Source organism: Marmota flaviventris, chromosome 5, assembly GCF_047511675.1.
Source record: "Marmota flaviventris isolate mMarFla1 chromosome 5, mMarFla1.hap1, whole genome shotgun sequence".
Lineage (NCBI taxonomy): Eukaryota > Metazoa > Chordata > Mammalia > Rodentia > Sciuridae > Marmota > Marmota flaviventris.
In genome coordinates this window covers 18,883,286-18,906,507 of record NC_092502.1, presented here as the reverse complement: position 1 = coordinate 18,906,507, position 23,222 = coordinate 18,883,286, and positions in this window count along the sequence as shown.

The following is a 23,222-nucleotide window of genomic DNA, read 5'->3' as shown; positions in this document are numbered from 1 at the left end:
AATATATAATTAGAAACTCCAGAAGTACTTTGATTATTTAAAATTCCAAAATGTATGTTTGACCATATTGATTTCCTTCGACTAATGTTTAAATTAGGCTCAGGTAGTACATTTAGGGTTAGCTTGACAGAGTGGGAAAGGGAGCCTTAGTTCTATAAAATGCCCTTCCTGACACAACTCTAATGAGGCTATCTCAAGAAAACTATTTATTTTTCTTCTTCTTTTCTATTTTAATAAACACTATCATGAAAATAGAATGATTGTTTTTCCCTGCTTCTTTTTTAAGATTCACTCTTTTGGAGAGAATGTCATTCATCTTTTATTCATTCAAATTTTAATCTGCAAATATATATTAAGTGTCTATCAGGAAACCAATTCACCCATCATTGAAATATATAAATTAACATCTTTGCTTATTGAGGATAATGAAAATGAAAAGACAAATGGAATTGAGTTAAAATCCTGGATGAAAGGACAGACCCTCATGAGCCAATGGGAAGTCAGTTAGATGTTAAATTTTATTATTGTAACAATACCTGCAACTTAGAGAAGAGGATGTAGACGTGGGATGGAGAAGCAGGAGATAGCTTCCTAAGGGAAGAAAATCTTCATATGGACCTGAGTAGATGCTGGCAATTGTATTTTGAGAGGAAAGACTGGGGCTCGCTCAATAAGACCTTCAGGAGGAGGACCCACATAGCCAGAGCCATTGAGCTCTTCTGCTGTGATGTCAAAACCTGAAGAGCAGTAACATAGTGTCCAGGGAGCTCAGCATGGCCTATAGTTAAATCTATCAGGTACCAAGAAACAGAATTGGAAAGCTAAATCTAGTTTATGAGAAGACTTATGAAGAAGATTCCCAAAACCCTCTTTAAAAGTGACAAGAGTACTTACATGTAATGAAATATAATTGTCCATCATTCAGTTTTTAAAATTTTTTCCAGTGTATTCTGTTTAGTGAAACCTGTTTGACATAATGTTAAATAAAACCAAATTTTCTGGAAAAGGGTATGAGAGTTCCTAAAGAAATTAAAAATATAGCTGCCAAATATCCTTTATCACACCACTGGGTATGCACCTAAAGGAGATCAAATCAGTGTATCAAAGAGACATCTGAACTTCCATGTTTATTGCAGCACTATTCATGATAGCCACGATATGGAATCAACTTAATTGTCCCAAACTGGATGAATTAATGAATAAAATGTGGTGTATGTCCACGTGTGTGAGCATGCACACATGTGCGCGTGCGCGCACACACACACACACACACACACTAAGCAATCTGGAGGACATCATGCTTATTGAAAGAAGTCATACTCAGAAAGACAAGTACAGTAGTCCTCTTACAACTTCATTATTGGTGGTTTAACTGTGGTTTGAAAATATTGGATGGAAAATTTCATTAATAAGTGACTCATCAGTATTAAATTGTACATCATTCTGAGTGCTGCAATGAAGTCTCACCCCATCCCACTCTAGCTGCCAATCATCCCTCTATCCATCATATCATAGTTGTGTGTGCTACCCTCCCATTAGTCACTTGGTGATTTTCTTGGTTATGCAGTATAGAAATGTTGGTATTCAAATAACTCTTGTTTTACTTAATAATGGCCTAAGTACAAGAGCATTGATGCTGTCAATTTGATGCTGCCAAATAAAAGCCATACAGAACTGGCTTTAAGTGAAAAGGTGAAAGTACAATAAAGTATTTTGAAGGCGATACCACATTCACAGAATCTTTAATGTAGTACATTATTATAATTGTTCCATTTAATTAATAATATTAATAATTAACCATTGTTAGTGGTATCATTTTATTACCAAATTGTAAACTCATATTTATCATAAGCTATTTTCTATCTATCTATCTATCTATCTATCTATATCTATATCTATATACATAGTATATGTACTATCCATGGTTTCAGGTATCCCTGGGGATCTTGAAACACACTGCCCATTGATAAAGAGAACTACTGTGCCACATGATCTCACTCATGTGGAATTTTTAAAAAGTCAAACTTATAACAGAAGAGCATAGATTGCTGATTACCTGGAGCAAGTTTGGGGACTGGGAACATGTTGGTTAAGGGATACAAAATTTCAATGACACAGGAAGTTTAATTATATTCAGGATATCATAGGACATGAAGACTATAGTTAATAACAATGTATTTTATATTTGAAAATTGCTAAGGTAGAAGATATAAAGTATTTTCAACACGAAACTTTGATGTTTGTTAGGGAATGCACATCTTAGCTCAATACAATGTAGACATATTTCAAAAGATCATGTCAGTACTCCATAGATAGATATTTTGTCCATTAAAAATAAATTGAAAAGCAGATTCTTAAGTGTGAAAGTGAAACATTCAAACTTCTATCTATTTTAAAGCAGCAACAAAAATAAATCATTGAGATTATCTTCGGAAAATATTTAAATATTTACTTTGGATTTTGGCCAAGCATAGCCTCGTAAAAAATTAAATATAAATATATATACCTTTACCAACAGTATTTGTCATTATGTTCACATCACCAACCTTCCTCTTTTTCTCCCCTGCCTACAACATCTCTCTGTTCCACACCAAAAAGCAATTTTCTTAAAAGCCAGAAACCTAGCAGTAATTGCTTTCTTGGGATTCTGAAATTAGTGTCCCTCTCCCTATTTATTTAGCTCTGTGAAAACAATGAGAAATTTCTTTGCACAACCAAGGAAGATTGAAATCTCACACTCTATAACCTGGCATAGTGCTGCAATGAATGCAAAACATTTGGCAAAGTCACTGGGCCAAGGTTAGCAACCTCTAGAGAACGGACTGCCTCCAATTCTTCAAGAGAGCAGTTCTTACAGCAAGACCTTCAGTCTCAGGGAGGCTGAAAAGGCTACATTTTTTTTAAAAAAAAATGCTTAAATTAAAACTGTGTTTTAGAAAAAGAAAAATCAATGTTTATTCTTAGCATTGAAAGTGCAATCGAGAAGGCTTTGGTATAATAATGACAATGCTCAGATGATCCCCAAAGAACAATCCCTTATCACTTAGCCAAGGGAACTGCCACTCAATCTGCTGCTTCTTGGGATTGTCAGATTAGGAGAGTGTATGATTAAGGATGAAAATCCAAATGTAAAGCAGAAGTTACTTAGTCTGAAACAGTACCTCATGAAGTGCAGGGCTGTGCAGAGATAATATTGATGAAGGTAGACCAAGTTTGAGGTGGAAATGAGTCTTCCTTTTCCATTCATCTCCTGAATTTTAGTCATATCTAGAGAAGATTCACTCTTATAACTTGTCCTTTGATTAACTTGCTTCAGGAATCATTGTCAATTATTTGACATTACCTCCTCCCTGATCTTTAGCTTTTAATTTTTTGAGATAGCTTTGCATGAGGTTTCAACATGAAGGATTTATTATAGATAGAATATTTCTTGGCTTGCTTGTCCAAAGGATTCCTGAAAAAAAAGTTTGTATTTGTATATAAATGGCAATTTCAGTCAGTAAATTTCATGGGTTATATTTTTTTAACTCAAGACTATCATCCTTATTGCATTTCCCTCTGATGTTTTATGCTATGAGGAAAAAACGCCTGAGCAAATACAGAGCAATTGTTTCCTGTATAGGTACATTTATAAAATTCTTGATATCCGACGGATACATTTTCTTTAAAATAACAAATCCAACTCTGATTTTTTTTAAAAAATGTAGCAAGCCTTTTTTCATCTGAGTGTTCAAACGTTGCTCTCAGTAAAATTTCAAGTGTGCTTTGTTTTATCACTGCTTTTTTCTCCCTTGTTTATCCTTTCCAACACATCATCTCTTACCTCTACCTGGGCAATCTTCATATACAGAAACTGAAAAACCTATGCATCTTCATGTTTTTCAAACATAATCATTTTTGTCCTCTAAAATCTCAATGAATATCTCAATTTTGTCTTTTATGTTTGCTTGACTTTCTCTTTATTTTAATTAGGTGATTGTGTTGCTTATCAAATATACTTTTTCTAATTTTAGATTTTGCCCATTTCCCAGCTGCTTCATTTCACAGATTAGACATCTTCTATATCCATGGTGTTCTTAAACAAAACATTTTTTGGACCCAAACATTTCCTCGGATTATTCAAGATATTTCTCTTTTTATGAGCTGTAACACATATTTTGATAGGTCCCATTTCTTTCTGAAGATTAATATTTGCCAGGGCCTTCCCTGGAATCACTGTGTATTTAGAGGTAGAAGTGGGTATGAAATTAAACCGAATTAACTATGTTAAAAATGATGGAACTGCATCTTCGAAATGCCAGGGGTTAGAGACAGCTTCTGTCTTCCAAAGACTGCTTACACAATAAACTACCCAGTGAACTAATTGTGCTTCTAGAAAGCCATCCCATCATTTAACCAGATAAATGAAAAACTATCAGCAGAAAACTTCAGATCCTAGTGACCTCAGGAAAGAACAGTTAAAAGTATTATTGATTTCTTTTGTCTCTCCTGGAATGAAAAACTTGAATTTTTAAAGAACTTAAGAAAATGACTGTGGTAAATAATATCTATCTGCTAAATCTTTAGTTTCAAGTTTAATAATTGTTTCATGACTGATAATTGTATCCCAGGCACTGTGCTAAAGGGAGTCATACTCTTGACTCATTTATCTGTTACAAAATCTCTATAGGTAACATCATATTTTTCCTTGACACAGTTAAGAAAACTAATACTCAGAAAGGTAGAGAGATTTGCTCAGCATCAGAGTAATAAGCAGAGGATTTAAGTGCCAATCATCTAATGTAAACAAGTTAACAACTTAAAAGAAGTAACAAAACACTAGACATATATTCTATATATACTATATATACATATATACTATTGAGTTATATTGTATATAGACTGTATCAAATCCATTTGTGAAGCTATTTGCTACTCAGAGCCATCCTCCTCCTTCATGATCTTCACATTTTAGCAATAATCTATTCTAACAGAAAGTCTTCAAATATATTGGCTTATTTAAACATCAAAATTACTCATAAAGAAAAGCAGTGCAGAGACAATAGCATGGTGCAATGAAAGAAACAAGAGTCTAGAATATTGACGTGTCAAGCTCCAAAATTCGTCAAATAGCAAGGGTCAGGGTTCCATCTTTCTTCTATCATTCCACACATCCTCCCTTGCCTCAAATCTATCTTGTTATTTACCAGAAATTAATGCTTGATAATCACCCTTTGTTACTGAAGCTTGGAAACATTTGCAATACAGCCCAGAATGTGTCCAAATACAAAAACTGAATAACACACATGGGAACAGGTAAGAGGCAGAATAGCAATGTGTTGTGACTCTCTCGGGGAGAACCAGTCATGCTTATAGGACAAAATTGCTGTTGTCTGGGTTGATAGATAAAGGTAAAGTTAGTTTCTCATATTAAGGAAGGATTTTCCTTATTCTGAATGGATGCTGGTGGAGGACTTCTCAGCAAGGAAGCAGGCAATGCCATAGACAAAGCCTTTCTCCCAATTTATTTCAGCCACAAAAGAGAGAAGCAGGTGGGGCAATGCCATTTGGGACTTCATAATACTATTATTTGTATATCATAAAGTAAACAGAATAAACTCTTGGCTTATAAATGTATTCCAGAGCCTTCTGATGCATGTAGCACCTATCTTTCAAAGAAATTTCTAAGTTGCAATATTGGCTTGAAGTAAGGAGTAACAGAATAGAATATTGAAGTTGGAGTGACTTCAATATACATCCATTTCAAGCTTGAATACTACCAAGATATGACAGAACAGCCTCTCAATTTTTTTGATAAAAAGAGACCAATTAAGCCCTAAGTAGGAATATTACATTGTTATTTCATTATTAGGAATTCACCTGTTTATAATTAGCATCTGTGGTTCTCAATTAAATCTCAACAATCTCATTGAATAAGTTTAATCCATTTTTATTCATTAAGAACTTCAAGTATGTAGATAGTTATATCATCCTGGATCTTTTCTTCTTCATGCTAAATATCTGTTATTCCAATAAAATTTTCTCATGACACAGGGTTTGATTCATCTATTTTAAGTCTTGATTAAAAGGTCTTTCAATTTGTAAACTCATTATTTAAAATTCTTCTTGTGTGCTCTGAACAGATTAGGAAAATGAGACCATCACTTGTTTTATTCAATGTCCTGAATGAAACTCATTCACACAATGAATGTATATACACGTGAAAAGATTGCTCCAACTGCAACCTATACTAATCTAATTAGTCATTTTCTGCCTGTTTTAGTATTCATCCAGACAATGGAGGTGCTTTGGAGTTTATCCCTTCCTCCTCATTCCCTTCTGATCCATATTAGTATCTTCTCTCTGAAAGAGTTTCTTCTGATTCATCGAATGACCCTGTGATCACAACCGGGGAAAATTAGCTCTCCACTCCCACCTATTGGTTTGTTATTCACACATGAACTTTGTCTTATTCTCTTTCTTTTCTTTCTTAATCCCCTTATCAAACTTCAAGATGGAATAAATCATTCACACAGCCAAGAAAGACTATGCACTGTCTACTACAAAGAAGGTATTGCACTGAGTATTTGAAATCAATGAAATGAAGGAGATACTAATCAGAGACTAGAATTCTAACTGAATTTTTAATTAATACATCAAATAAAAGCACCAAGTGTTTAGTGAACATCTACTGTGGTTTAGGACAGTGCTATGCTTTTTCATACTTTATAAATTAATTCTCATATGGTATTATAAATTTAATGTTATTATCTTATTTTTACATGTGAAGAATCTGATGTTTAAAATATTTAAGAATTTTGTCTGAGTTGTGTTTGCTACTGCATGCCTAAAATCCCAGCTACTCAGTATACATAGCAGGAAGGTCACAAGTTGGATGCCAACCTTTGGCTCAATATGAAAAATAAGAAGGGCTTGGGATGTGGCTCAGTGGTTCAGCACCTCTGGATTCATCCCCAATACCAAAGGGGAAAAAAAGAAAGAAAACAAACATATCTAAATCTTACAGTAAGTAAGTGGAGGACACATAAAACTGAGTCTAAGATAATCCAATATCAAAACCTACTACCTCTCAAACAGAATAGGATAAATATGTTTAATTATTTAGGGTATACTTTTAATAGTTATCATAACATCTCCCTTTTAGCATGGCCAATTTTAAATTCTCTTCGATTATTTTAGTGTGTTTTAGACATTTTAGTTTATTTTGCTCAGAAGCATCTGTCTAGTTTATTGCCCACTTAACTAGTCAAGGACAGGGAAATTTGTCAATGTTGCAGGCAGTCAGGCACCTCCAATTTGAGGCTGTTTAGAACAGATTTGAAATTTCATTGAACAAATAACATACCATTTCATAAAGCATTAATGACAGTCATAGGCACTAACAAGGGAGACTGGGTGCAATACAACAGTGGTTTAAAGGATTCTGTGAAGAGGAGCAATAAGAGCCACTACCTTTCATATTCCAAAGCTAACCAGCTGGAGGAATCGATCTAGTAATTATTGACCTACGGGTTAATGTCTAACCACATTGCAAACAAAACAAAGCAATACAGTGGTATTCTTTGTTAAGTTGGTTCATCTAAATGCAAAACAATTGCAGAAATTTTTCAAATGGTCTGAAGGATGTGATTCAAGCAGAAACAGAGAAATTATAGCAAACGGCAAAGTATGCTATAGGGGTTCAGATCCATGGAGTCGTTTACAAACAAACTATTGAGGAAACAATTTATTTGCTTTGAAAAAAAAAAAAAAAAGAAAAAAGAATCACCTAGTACTAGAAAACTCTCCTGTATTGAGCCCTTGGAGATTCTCTACCTCTATCAAGTTATTCATTAGATAGGCATGAGTACTATGGGATTTGGCTTTTTAATTTATTGGAGCTCCTTGCTAAGGATTTTATTTTGTATTGTTTTTAAGAGTAGAATTAAAAGATGTATTTTCAAAAGATGAAATAATCAGACAGACATGAATTGAACATGTCAAAAGTTGTATTGAACTTGTTAATTAATGGGAGAAACAGAAAGATATTACTTTGATTCTCAAAGGAAAAAATCTAAGAGAAATATCTATGTAGAGCCCCACCCCTAGGACTACTGAGAAAAATCAATAATAGATGAAGAACCAGCAAAACTGGGCAATCTCCACAGGGCAATAAGCAATTGAATCTCCACTGGACACAATTTGCATTATCATGGACAAGACTCTTTGCCTAATTGTAAATTTTCTACAATGTATTTTTGCCGCAGTCTGGCTGGGCACAATTCAGGAACCACTTGTCAAAAGAAACGAACTTTATTTTTAGAACACACACCGCACCACACAGCTCTTCAGGAAAAACCCTCAGAGCCCAACTGCCACCACCAGCTTCCCACAAGCCACTACACCTCCCCCACCCCTCCTGCTCTTGAGGCCAATTGCCTGGGTCGCATGGGCGGAGCCAAAAAAAGTCCCCCAATGAGCAGCTCCATGGTCTGAAAGGGCGGGGAAACAACCCAATGAGCATCAAGGCAGAGGAGCCAATCAGTTGGCAGCTAGAAGTTTGCTGGGGCTGCTGTGAGCCAATCATCAGCTGGCAGCTGGAAGTTTGCTGGCAGCTGGAAGTTTGCTGGGGCCCCTTTGGCTGTGGCTCTCAACATCTCCCCCTCTCTGTTTAAACAAGCATGTGGCTTAGGGATCGTGCCTGCCTTAGGTTTTCCAATACTACATATGGTCCTTACCAGTCATCCGATGAGCTGACCTCAAGGCGTCAGCCTCCTGTCTTAGGTTGGTACCATTGCAATTGGATCTTACCCATCATTGACAACCGGTCCAGCATACAGCCACACCTGTGGATAGGTCTTTGTACCAGTGGGGGGTGAGGTTCTTTGCCTCACCTCTGTTGGTCCCCAAATTTTAGCTGAACGACCATCACAAGCAGAAGGGAGGAAGATACACCAAGTCAATTGAAGGCTCCTTTTGGAAAAATCGTACCACCGATGACACCATCAGCAAAAATACCCCAACACTACCACAAGTCGCTGCACCAACAGATAGTTCACAATGCATACAAGTGAGTTCACAATGCATACAAGTGATACATAGTCCAGGCAAGTTCTTCAAGCAGTTCAGTGATAGCTATTGCAGAAGCTGTAGATTGGTTTTATCTTTGTCTTCACTGGCACTGGGATGAAGATAGGAATTCTGGCAATAATGGCTAAAGAAAAAATTATGTAACATTCCAGAAGGCACTAAAAGGAAACAATTTTCTGAACAATTTACATTATCTTGAATAGAATTATTAAATATAATGAAAAGGAAAGGTGAAAGTAAACAAACAGATCTGTTAACCTTCTTTTTTGGTCACATATTAAAACAATCCTCAACAGCTGTTTACCCAATTTAAATTAAACCATTTAAATCACGTGAATAAAAAAAATATTTGGATCCATTTTTTCATGAGTGCTCATCATATATGATATATGGACATACGTGCATACAAGCATACAACATAAAGCACAAGTGTGCATACGTAATATAGTACATATAACACATAACATAATAGTAAAGGCCTTATACAGGTGAAATCTCCATTGCAATGTTTAAAAACTCTGTAGTCAAAAAATAGAACTGATCAGCAAAACATTAACCTAGGTCTGTATGAGCTCAAAAAAACAAAATAGAACTTCATGATGTGGGAAAGGGTAATAATAAAATAGATATTGAAAAAAGCATCCTGGTTCTGTTGCAGATGTAAGGGTAGCCAAACTGGAGTTCTGGATATTATTTGTTATGGATTTGAACCAAATCATCTTCTTTTTGGTCTGTAGAAATTTCTTTATTTAATCTCTCTGGAATCCAAATCAGCTGCTGTTCTCCCTGTGGAAACACACAAACAGAACCCTGACTCCAGACAATTACTGGGTCAGGACCTTTCCATTGTCCTGTTAGAATATCCTTCCAAAGTACCTTGGGCTTATGTACATTTTTTGGACATATATGCCTTTCAGCAGCACTAAGTCCTGATGAATCCAAATTTTAAAAGTTTAGAGTAAAAAGTGTTATTTTAAGTTTATCTTTGGGGAATATATACCCCTTCCTAATTCCCTCTTTTTGCTTTAATAAGTACATTTTAATAGTTTGATGAGCTCTTTCAACTATGCCTTGTCCCTGTGGATTGTATGGGATTCCTGTTATATGAGTAATGCCAAATGATGAGCAAAATTGTTTAAAAGAGGTAGAAGTATAACCTGGACCATTATCTGTTTTTAACTGTTTTGGAACGCCCACAGTGGCAAAATTTTGTAAGCAATGAGCTATAATATCTTTAGTTTTTTCTCCGGCATGAAGGGAGCCCATCAAAAATCCAGAAGAAGTATCAACTGTAACATGCAAATATTTTAATTTTCCAAATTCTGGTAAGTGTGTGACGTCCATCTGCCAAATATGGTTAGGTATCAGTCCTTTAGGATTGACTCCAAGATTAACTTGTGGTAAAAATGTCACACAATTTTGACATTGTTTTATTATTTGTCTAGCTTGTTCCTTAGTTATTTTAAAATGCTTTTGTAAAGTATTAGCATTGACATGGAACTTTTTATGAAAATTTGTAGCTTCTTCTAGTGTAGAGAAAATATGTATGTCATGTGTAGTTTTATCTGCTAAATCACTGCCCAAACTAAGGGCTCCAGGCAATCCGGTATGTGCCCTGATATGTCCTATAAAGAATGGATCTTTTCTGTCCCAGATTAGACTTTGTATAGTGGAAAGCAAAGAGAAAACAGTAGAGGAAGGGGGAAATCCTACCAGCATTTTCAAGGGATACTATAGCATTAACTGTATACTATCGGAAAATAAATTAAATACAGAATCTTTAAACATCACAAAAGCTTGCAATACTGCATTAAGCTCTACCTTTTGAGCTGATTGTTTGGGTACTAAAAATGTAAAATTTGATCAGGGTAACTATTGCTGCTGTACCATTATTTGACCCATCAGTGAATATATTTGGAGCATTCATGATAGGTGTTTTTCTTGTCATTTTTGGAAAAATTACAGGATGCAATGACCAAAAAGACAACAAAGGATTAGATGGTAAGTGGTTATCAAATGAAACATTAGATTTGCACATGATTATTGCCCAAGTATTTAACTCATTAGCTAACTCATCAATTTGATTCATAGTATATGGAGTAATAATTTAATTGGGAGAAATTCCAAACACTCCCTTTGTTGCTTTTATTTCTTTGAGTATTAATTGTCCTACAGTCTCAGGATACCTAGTAAGAATAGTGTTAGGAGAATAAGATAAATGTATCCATAATAATGGACCTTCTTGCCAAAATACTCCTGTAGGAATATTTTTTTGTTGGTAGTACAATAAATAATAAAGGCAAACTTATATCAATTCTATCCAAATGCATATTTTCCATATATGTTTCAATGATTTTTAATGCCTTTCTTGCTTCAGGCATTAACATTCGGGTGAATTTGGATCTGATGGACCTTTTAGGATATCAAATAAAGGTCCCAACACTCCTGTTAGTTTACCTAGATAAGGCCTTATCCAATTTATGTCTCCTAATAACTTTTGAAAGTCGTTAAGTGATTTGAGTTGATCTACTCGTATTTGAATTTTTGGTGGACGGACCATGGTTGAGGATAATAGAACTCATAAATAATAATTAGAAAATTTAATTGTACTTTATCTATTGCTATCTCTAGATTATAATTTTTTAATAAGTTTATAAGTGTGGCATAACATTCTAGCAATGTGTTTTTATCTTTGTGTGCTAATAATACATCATCCATATAGTGAAATATTTGTAGTTCAGGATTGTGATTTCTAAGTGGCTGGATTACTTTGTTAACATAAATTTGACACATAGTTGGGCTGTTAGCCATCCCTTGAGGGAGTACTTTCCATTCATATCTCTGATCAGGACCTTCATGATTCAGTGCAGGGATAGTAAATGCAAAATGTGGACTATCCTCAGGATGAATTGGAATTGAAAAAAACAATCTTTAATATCTATAACTAAAACATACCAGGTTTTTGGCAAAGCAGACAATTGACGAATCCCCAATTGAGCAGGTCCCATAATAACCATCTCATTATTAATGGCTCTTAAATCTTGCAATAATCTCCATTTACCAGATTTCTTTTGATGACAAAAATGGGAGTATTATGGGGAGATACAGAAGGTTGTATATGTCCTTCCGCTAATTGTTGTTTGACCAGGTCATGGGTTGCTTGTATCTTTTCTTTAGTTAGGGGCCACTGAGGAACCCATACTGGTCTTTCTGATTTCCAAGTAATTTTTACTGTCTCAGTGGCCTCTTCTGAAAATCCAACCCATGTCTGTCCATTCCTTGATCTATTTGTATTGGTGCTGCTATACCTTGTTCTTGTTTTTCTAATCTTTTTTCTTTCCTAAAACCTTGTCTAGCCCTAATAGTGGGTGCATTTTGATTGATGTTGTTTGTTAATGTCAAACCTAATTGATCTAGGACATCTCATCCCCATAAATTTACAGGAAGATGATCCAATACATATGGCTGTATAGTTCCTTCACATCCTTCAGGATCCTTCCAATCTAATACCATTGCACTTCTATGGGGATTAGTTGCCACTCCTAGGCCTCGAAGCGTTTGAGTGGCTTGTTGTAATGGCCAACGTTTTGGCCATTCTTGACGAGATATGATGCTAAGGTCTGCACCTGTATCCAGTAGCCCATTAAATTCATGTCCTTGAATATTTAGTTTTAGCATGGGGCGAGAATCTAAATTTAAAGAAAGCATGGCCCAATCTACACCTGTGGAGCCTAATCCCTTGGAAACTCTTTCTACAGTACGACTGGAAAATTTATCATGTAGGCTGGGTATTATTAGTATCTGTGCTATTCTATCTCCTGGTGAAATTACTGATATACCCTTTGAAGAACTGGCTATAATTTTTATTTCTTTTGTTTTGCTTTTTTATAATTTTTATTTCACCTTCATAATCAGGATCAATTACCCCAGGACTTATCATAAGTCCTTTTATTGTAGAAGAACTGCTTCCCAATAATAAGCCTACTGTTCCTTGGGGAAGAGGTCCTTTTACTCCTGTGGGAATGATTTGAACTCCCATCTCTGGAGTTAGTACTGCTCTGGTGGAGGTGCAGATGTCCAACCCTGCGCTCCCTCTGGTTTGTCTGATCAGGGATCTAATGGACAATGTGTCCTGGGCACTACCCTGATGGGGTTGCTGGGTTCCTCCAGTGCTCCGTATATTTGTGGTCTTGGGCCCAGGAGCATTGGGCCCCCCTCTCCATGTTTTGGCAATGGAGCCTGATACCTTTCTCCACAATATCCTGGATAGACACCTGGTCCTTGTTAGTTTTTTGATAATGGAGTACCCTCTATGGTGGTTTGAGAACGGCATTCATTAGCCCAATGTCTCCCTCTACGGCATCGTGGGCAAATACCCAGTATTCGACTCCTTTGATCATATCCAGTTTTGTTAAACCCTCCTTCTATGGGGCAATTCCTTTTAAAATGTCCTGTTTGTTCACAATTGTAGCATGTTTTTGGCCTGGCATCTAAAACCTGTTGTACTGCAGCTGCCGAGACTTGCCCTTGTTCATTAATGTCTCTACATAATTTAATATATGTGTTTAAATCTTCATGTTTTAATGACTTCTAATGGTCTAATGACTTCTCTGCATTAAGGATTTGCTTGCTCATAAGCCAGTTGTTTTATTAATGGCATTGCTTGTTCTGTATTCCCCAAAACTCTGTAGCTATTTGAATAAGCCTATCTACAAATTCAGCGTAAGGTTCATTAGCTCCTTGTATTACCTTAGATAATTGGCCTTGTAAACCTCCATGTCCTTGTAAAGTCTTCCATGCCCTAACTGCATCTGCAGCAATTTGTGAGTATACGCCAGGATCATATGCAATTTGCTGCTGCTGATCCTCATAAGGTCCCTTTCCTAACAACATACCTAGATTTCTCTGAGGATAACCAGCTGCTGCATTTCGCCTAGACGTCTCCTTGCAAAATTCCTCATTGGCAACCTTCCATAACAGGTATTGTCCTCCATTTAGCACAGCTTTACACATATTAGCCCAATCTGCTGGCATCATGTTCAAGTTGGTAATGGATTCGACCATGCTTACAGTGAAGGGTGCTTGAGGACCATAGGTTGTTACAGCCTCTTTTAGCTGCTTCACTGTTTTGAAATTTAAAGCATTGTGAATTCGCTGCCCTCCTGCCTGCTCAAATACAGGGCATGTTAATATTTGGGTTCCTGTCTCAGGATCCCATCTATCAACTGCGGGGGTTGGGGGCCTCCTAGCATATGGAGGTGGCGTTGTTGGTTGGACGCTTACGTCCTCTGGTGATAGAAAGGTGTTAGTAGCAGTCTCCTGTTGTAACTTTTCCCCTGATGGCTTTTTCTGCTCTAAACTTTCTTTCTCTGTCTGACTAGCTCGAGAGACCTTCTTTTTTACTTGAATTTTTTCCTCTGTCTGACTAGTTCAAGAGACCTTCTCTTTTACTTGAATTTTTTCCTCTGTCTGACTAGCTTGAGAGACCTTCTTTTTTACTTGAATTTTTTTCTCTGACTAGCTCGAGAGACCTTCTCTTTTCCTTGAATTTTCTACTATAACTATAATACAACCCAACAAGATAACGCCAAACAAAACTGAAACAGAGTGAAACAAAATTGGAACAACAAAAAATCATTATATCAGCCTTTCTATCCTCCTGAAATGTCCATCTGCTCTTTCTCCCTATCTGTTCCTCAGATTTGAGCGGTTTTTCTTCCATCTTACACATCTCCAGGCAACTTAAAACAAAAGTGAAGCAAAACAAAAGAAGAATCTTAAAATGGCTACCCATCCTCTCGCCCTGCCCTCAGGGGCGAGCAGTTTACCTTATCACTCACCCTCAGTCGTTCCCCTTGCGGGCTACCAAATGTCACAATCTGGCTGGGCACAATTCAGGAACCACTTGTCAAAAGAAACGAACTTTATTTTTAGAATACACACAGCACCACACAGCTCTTCAGGAAAACCCCTCAGAGCCCAACTGCCACCACCAGCTTCCCACAAGCCACTACACCTCCCCCACCCCTCCTGCTCTTGAGGCCAATTGCCTGGGTCGTGTGGGCGGAGCCAAAAAAAGTCCCCCAATGAGCAGCTCCGTGGTCTGAAAGGGTGGGGAAACAGCCCAATGAGCATCACGGCAGAGGAGCCAATCAGTTGGCAGCTAGAAGCTTGCTGGGGCTGCTGTGAGCCAATCATCAGCTGGCAGCTGGAAGTTTGCTGGCAGCTGGAAATTTGCTGGGGCCCCTGTGAGCCAATCATCAGCTGGCAGCTGGAAGTTTGCTGGGGCCCCTTCGGCTGTGGCTCTCTACATCTAGTAGTGCAAAATAGCTCAAGAACAATGAAAAGCAAAAATAACCTGGAAGTAGTAGTTCAGAGAACACTCAATAGTCTTCAGTTCATTTGAAAGTCTATCAGTTTTTTTTTCTGTACAAGAATCCTATTTTAAATGAGTCTTATAGTTTTATAAATATAAGCTAATGTACATGAGAGTTTGTAAAAAAAATTGATCTAAGTTCATCTTATTTAGAAATATGCAATTTCTTAGAAAGAAAAGGTTAATGGATCAGGTATTGCATGACTTTCCTAGAACTGAATTGAAATATAGATGCACATGTTATACCTATTATTTCTTGAGGACAAGTTGTCAAAAAAAAAAAAAAAAAAAAACTTGACAGTAGAGCAGAACTAGTCTGAGCCAAATAAGTTTATTTAATAATATTTTCCAGCTCTTTTAGTGTAGATGCTAGATAAAGTAGAAAGGCATATTGGATTTAGCCTACAATGTTTTGAAAGTTTCCCCATTGCAGTGATTGACAGGATTTTCACTAATTGCTACTTCCAGAAGCAAGATACACCATTTCCCTAAACTTCGGTACCCCTTAAGCCAAGCACTGCTCTAATATTTGTTGCTTGCCAAAGAAGTTCTTAAATTACATGCAAGTTGTTGGCGCAAAACAAAAGAAGCAAGCAAACAAACAAAAAACAAATCACATTTTAGTAAGAAAGAAGTCTTAGTAAGAAGCATGCCAATCAAAATTAAGTAGCTGAAAGAACATGATGTATCTTTTGTTCTTCATCAAAAAGTTTGGGATATGTTGTCTTGAACCCTTAACTTTTTGGTAGTAAAGAGTCTCTTTACTCTGGGACATGGTTTCTCCATTGGTACTGAAGTGTTCAGGACATGACGACCCAAAACATGCTGCTTTTACATATTGATTTTCTTGAGATGAAAGCATCTGAGACATAGCAGGTGCAAGAAGTGCCTTTGGATCTCCCTTTTCTACCTAAAAACAGGCATAAGAAATGTTCCCTTTCTGTGTCAGGAAAATAACAACATTATCACCAGAACTGGAAATGGATGCTAAAGTATGTCTACACAGACTGTTTAAATCACTTTTATTATCTAGTAGCTTTCACACTTACCTCCTAGTGACTATCTTGCAGTTTACTACCCTTAGCTGAAACCCCATGGTCTTGTTATTTCTTCATACTTCTATCAGTTCTTTGTCTAAAAGGTATTTCAGATTTCTGTTCTGGCCATTTCTTTTGGGCTTCATTTTCTTTTTAGTTCTACCAAGTTTATGGAAAATTCTAATAAAACTTTTATAGTTTTCCTCTGCTCAGGTGTCTTGTGTCAGTTTATTTCTGAGGTTTAGCAGCAGACACCAAGAGCATTTTTTTCCTTCTCTACAATGTATCTAATTAGGGCGTTATATGTATTTAAATAATCAAGCAGTTTTCTGTTAGGGGATAAGCTAAGGGTTGTACAATATTAGAGAATATGTTCATTCAACTTTAAAAAATGCAGAGATGCTCCCCAAATAAAGATATGCCAGTGGATTTTAGATAAAAAATAAATTAATTCATTCAAAAAAAATATTTTCTGAAACTCATTTAGGAGCCCTCATAGTCAAACAGAAGAAATAGTTGAGACTTGAGTCTGGAATTACATGATTTTAAATGTGGATTTAACTATTATTCCAGTGTGATCAGACCAACAGATCAAGAGAGGCTTGCCACCGGAAATACAGCTCATTATATCACAGGCCTTGAGAAGACAACACACTATGTCATGCATGGTAACATAGAGAGCATTGGGGTGAACTAAGTGGTGTGGTAGCTGCAGGGACTGGAGGACATGGGCCAAGAATCTTGAGAGTAGTTTCCATGAGAAGGACAACAGGTAGACCAGCTAAGCAGGCTGAAGGTCAACTAATTTGAAAAATCTCAGTGCCCAAGAAGCTACATCTAATTTGTACTTGGTCCTGGGTGATTAGGACAGGAGAACAGTGATGTAGAGTAGGAGAGCCTAGTAAGGAGGAGCATTGGCATGTGGGCCGTGGATTCATTGGTTTGCAGCTGAAAAGCCAATTCTCAGTGAGTTGTTTGCCATCTCTAGGAATCAAGGAACCCTAGGAGGGGCAGCCCCTCCACAGTCAGCAAGGACTCTCTTGAAGGATCTGTCCACAACCAGATTCTGGTGGCACCTTTACCTTGGAACTTTAGCCCACACAACTGTGAAATGGCTGTCCTTTAATATAGTCTATTGTTAGACCAGGAAGCAAGAAAAGACCACTGACTCCAATTAAAATCAAATTAAAGCAAGCTTATTATTTCGACCTGCCAGGCTGCCTCTCCCACCCAAAACTCCAGGAACAAGACAGCAGCCGCAGCTTTCCTGCAGCCCAGCTTTATAGCCCAGAAAGTTACACAAAGGGGGTTACAGATAACAAAACTCTGAGGAGCATAACACAAATGGTAGTTTACATTTTTGCTGGCCCCAACATCAGAATTTATGAAGATCATTAGAGCCTCAGAGAGGGTCGTTATCTGGCCAGGGAAGGCCAAGATTTGTGAGGCGTCACTAAAGTTTCAGAGAGGGCTGCTATCTGGTCAGAGAGCCAGGCATGGGTGAGTTCAAGGCATGGGCAGGCATTCCAAGCTAGTTCAGAATTTGCAGTAATTTATAGTAAAACCGAAATTATCTTTTCATGGCTTTGTGGCAAGATGGCTCCCAATTTTAAGAAAAGATTAGGTTGGGCCTATCACTATACCCTTTTGTTACAGCAGCTCAAGCTGATGAAGATACACTCTAGTAACAGTAAAAACAATAGTTGATTGAAAAAGAAAATAATTCGGTAAGTAAAGGTAAGTACAAAACAAAAGTAAGGTAAGTACACTCATACTTAAGTTTTGCTTTTTTTTTATCCTTAATATCCAAATTTATGACTGATGGTGATTGAAATGATGAAGAATGAAGAAAATGAGGGGTAATAGAACTAACAGTGGGGAAAAAAAGCTAGAGAATTTTTCTGCTCTTGTTTTTAGTATTTTAAGACAGGAATAAGATGAACAAGTTAAGCAAGCTGTGATTCCAGGGAAAATGAAAATCAACAACAGCAACAATTCACAGTTCATCATGTGCTGTGCATTATGCTTGTTGGTTTGCATATAGTTATCTTATGGAGTCCTTCCAACAACTCTGAGAACATTAGGAAAATGAAGCTTAGAAAATTTATATCATTTTACTAAGTTTACATGAGAATTAATCAGTAGAACTCAAAATTACACCAAGATATGACAGACACCAGATCAGGAACTGATATTTATATTTAACTTATATATCTGCAGGTGTGTGTGCATGACATAGACTGTATAACTCTTTTAGTAGAGGTAAGAAGAAGGGCTTTTAAATTTATCACTCAAGTTACATAGAGTAATACTTTAATTTGGGGGCGTTGGTTAGAATGGTGTATAAAAATTAGATGACATGAGTATTAAAGAGAAATATATAAATGTTTGTGTTTCAAGAATTAAAATGTAAATATTCTTCAACCACACTGTCTCATCCTAATGAAATATTTCCAAAGAATCTAACGTTTTTCAGTGATGATATGGTAAGGTCTGCACTTCATCATGGTGAACATGAGTTGGAATGGATCATCCTGAGAGCCTAGTGGGTGTGAACTTGAGCCTCAGGCCCAACAGGAAGCACCATTCTGAGACAAAAAGGGCACTGAGGCAGAATCCAAGAAACTATCACTTAATTAGCTCTGGTACAAAATTAGGCGTTCATTGGTTCAATCCTACCAGCCAAAGGGACTTGTATTCACCACTTCTGATCAGATGGTTCCTTGGCTCCAATTTCCCTAGAGAAAGAATCATGCTGCAGCAAATGTTTTCACCCCAACAGGAAGGTTCCTGCTCAGAACCCCAGAGTCTGGTGAGGTGTCAGCTCAGTTTCTGACTGTGAGCAAGTCAATTCCTTTAACTGTCAGAATGACAGCTATTCTGCTTCAGTTCTCATGGATATCCTGATCCTTTCAATACATTTTCTTTCCTTCACACTGACCCTGCCCTAGAAACACTTGGATTAGCTGCCAACCCCCAACTAGATACATGAATTCGTATTCATGTACATAAGGAAAAGTCCACATTTCTCATAGTCTGACAATACCTTTGGTGAGAATTCAAATTATAACCACAAAAATCTAGGACAACATGTGGTGGTTTTAAAGGGTATGGATTTTCTTCTCAGTTGGCTATGTTGAGTCATGCTAAAATAAAATACACAGTGAACTTCATTAGCTCATCATCTTCTCCCCACCTGTCTCCCTCTTTTAAAGGTCTGCCTATGTACTCCCTGGAAAGAGTAATCCTAATACCTTCTCTCATTCAGTCTACCCCTATTGAATCCAGGAACACTGTTGCATTTTAAAATATAAATTATTGTGCATTTCTCTTTCACACTTTCAGTAGATGACACCCTTCCTCTCTGAGTCTAATACGTCTGACTACCAGAGGAGGAATTGGATTGAACTACCAGAGTTGAAGTGAGGGCAGGAAAATTAAATTGCTTTAGAAATATTCACAATAATGAAAGAAGAAACAGTTAATATTTTGCTTCTGATACTACACAGGATTTTGCAGAAGGATCATAAGCTTGGATGGAAGGTTTTATGTCAAAGAAGATTCTCTAATTTATTTGAACATGTTAAGGTATGAGAACCACAACCAGAGTTTATTTCTCAATAGAATTAAGTTACTCCTTTGTGATTACGTTGTGATTTGCTGTTTTAGGGTAGGATGAATAATGAATAAAAGGAAAGTCTTGAAGCCCGTGTTCCTGTATAATAGGATAAAAGGGAGAATAATGTTTCCAGGGCACAGTAGAGGAAGACTTGTGGCTTCTAATCCACAAGTGCCAGAGTTTGCTGGTATGAAGACTGAGTTAGACAAAGAGAAGGGAATGTACAATTCCAAGAAGTTTGTCCTTCAATTTAGTTTGGGTCTCAGTGTGGCTCACTGACAGAATGTGACAATCTGAGGCAACCATTTGTTCATATGCAACATAAAGGGGACAAAAAGGGCAATTTTAAGACAAAAGATTGCTGAGAAATACACAGATTTTGTTTCTCCTTCTGCGATGTACATGTAGCTCTGCACGAAGTGATGACTATCTTGATGAGGGGAAGCAGGAGATAGAATATTAGGCACCCAAATGGTAATTCCCACAGATATGCACCCAAGAGGCCTCCCTTGGAGATGATGGATTTTTAAGCATCATAACTTTCTTTAATGCTACTGTTTGATTGTTTGTGTCTCCTCCAAAGTTCATGTTGAAATTTTACCATAATGCAACAGTGTTATAAGACAGGATTTTATATGTAGGTCATGACATATCTAGCTACATGAATTAAATTGGTGACCTTATAAAATAGCTAGAGAAGCTGGGTGTGGTGGCCCACAGCTGTAATACAATGGCTCAGTAGGCTGAATCAGGAGGATCCAAGTTCAAAGCCAGACTATGAAAAAGCAAGGCACTAAGCAACTCAGTGAGACCCTGTCTCTAAATAAAATACAAAATAGGACTGGGAATGTGGCTCAGTGGTTGAGTGTCCCTGAGTTCAATTCCCAGTACCAAATTGTAATAATAAGAAGGAAGAACGAGGAGGAGGAGGAGTAGGAGGAGGACGAGGAGGAGGAGGAGAGAATTATGTAAGCATCTTTTCTGACTTCCACTTTCTGCTATATGTGGTTGCAGGAAGAAGGCCCTCATCACACTTTAAATGCCAACAACCTTGCCAAGCATGGTGGTACAAACCATAATCCCAGTGGCATAGGAGGCTGAGGCAGGAGGATGGCAAATTCAAAACCAACCCCAGCAACTTAGCAAGGCACTAAGCAACTTACAAAGACCCTGTCTCAAAATGAAAAGTAAAAAGATTAGGCATGTGGCTCAGTAGTTAAATGTACATGCCCTTCTATCATGTAGAGCTAATTAAAACAAATTTTAAAAGAGGAGGAAGAAGAAGAAAAACAGAAGAATTCACATGGACAGTAAGAAGCCACAGGTTCTTTGCAAATTTATATTGAAGTGGTAAGATCCTTTGAAGGACTTCAAGGCCCCAGGCCCAACATTAGGAAATCTAACCCCTGGGCCCTGAAGCTGCAAGATGCTCCCTTATACAACCCCCATGTCAAGACCCCTCCAGCAGCACGTAGCATTTCAAGTCCTGCACAATGCTACCACAAGATGTTCCATATAGATAACCCTAACGGTCAAACTTGAGGATGCAGGTTTAAAAACAGGAACTAAAAGGATAGGATGCAGGTTTAAAATAGGAATTAAAAAGACAGGATGCCATTCTATGGTTTTCCCAAGAACAATAAGTTGAAAAACAAGTTTACCCCCTAGGTGACCCACTGACTGGATTCAGAAGGTCCAACAGGAAGACTGTCGCTGTGCTATGCTAAGAACTAACCCACTTATTCCCTATAAAAGATCTGTGCCCCAAAGCCCGGTGTGCCAGTTCACCGAAGCTCCGGCTGAGGTTTCACTGAGCACCCGCAGGCGCCTGTGTATCAATAAATCGCCTCTTGCTTTTGCAGCCAGTGCCTCGTGCGTCTTTCTTGGACAGGGAATCGGCGGGTCTTTCACCTTCTATGCTGGATCCAGTCTAAACTCACCCAGTTCTTTTTTTTTCTTGTTATCATTTTGTTTTTAAATTTGGAGGCAAGACAAGTATTAGCTAATCAGTGGGTCTCATGTACTGATTCAGAAACTAAGAGCCATGCGGAGGTTGTTGATTTGTGGAAAGAAAAAACTATTGTCATCTCAGGAATGTTATTTTCCAACTCATTTCTGTTCCTCCTACATCTTCACCTTCTCCTTTCTATATTTAGCTCTTACCTTAAGTATAAAAACCTGAAAGAAATGGTCTCTGTATCCTGGATATAAGAAATTGTCTACTAACTCACTACAGCACAATCTCTGATTTAATTCTTTACTTGGTGTTCCCTTTTTAGCTGCTATTACCTTGTCTGTTTATTTGTTTACTGTCTGTCTCTCCATACTTCCTAGAATAACATCTCCATGAAAAGAGGGATTCTCTTGCTCATGTTCAATAAGTGACCCCTGTATACACTGCTGTGCCTGGCTCAGGGTGCACTCTCAATCAGTGTTTGTTGCATCTTTATTTAAGAAGTGTAAGCCAAGAAGTCATCAGCCCAAGAGGGAAAAACAATCTACTCATATTCCAATTTCCCTGAGGCAAATGTCTTATCATTCTAATCCTCAAGATTTCCCTATGTTCTTGATTTTTGCCTGATCTTTCTCATCTTCCAACCAAATGATGTATCAAATGATGTATGATCAAGACCTTCCCTCTCCTAAGCTATGTTTCCTTGATGTTTAAACACAGAGAAGAGTATATATTATCACCAGAGGATTCTGTCCAGGAGGGTTAAAATTCAAAGAGATAATAGGCATGCACAGATGCTTTAAAAATACATTCTGTGCATATTTGAAGACATTCATAGAGAGTGATTTTATTTCCAGTTCTTGAAGGAACTCTGTCTTTACTTTACAAAAGAGCAAGAATTGATGCAGAGAGCTTAAATCACCTCAGCATGTTTACAGGAATTGTGTGACTTCCTGACTCCAGACTGAGTTTAGTTCACCTCCCCAGACTCCCTTCCTCAAATCTTCCCAAGCATTCAATCTTAAGTGTTGTGAGGTGATTTGCCCACAGCCATCCAAGCAGCATGCTGGGTTGTCTCTTAGCTCCTAGCTTAGCACATTTTTATATTACTTTTAGCTGCCTTCCATTCTTATTGAATTCTAATGAGCTCTATTCTATTTTAATGAG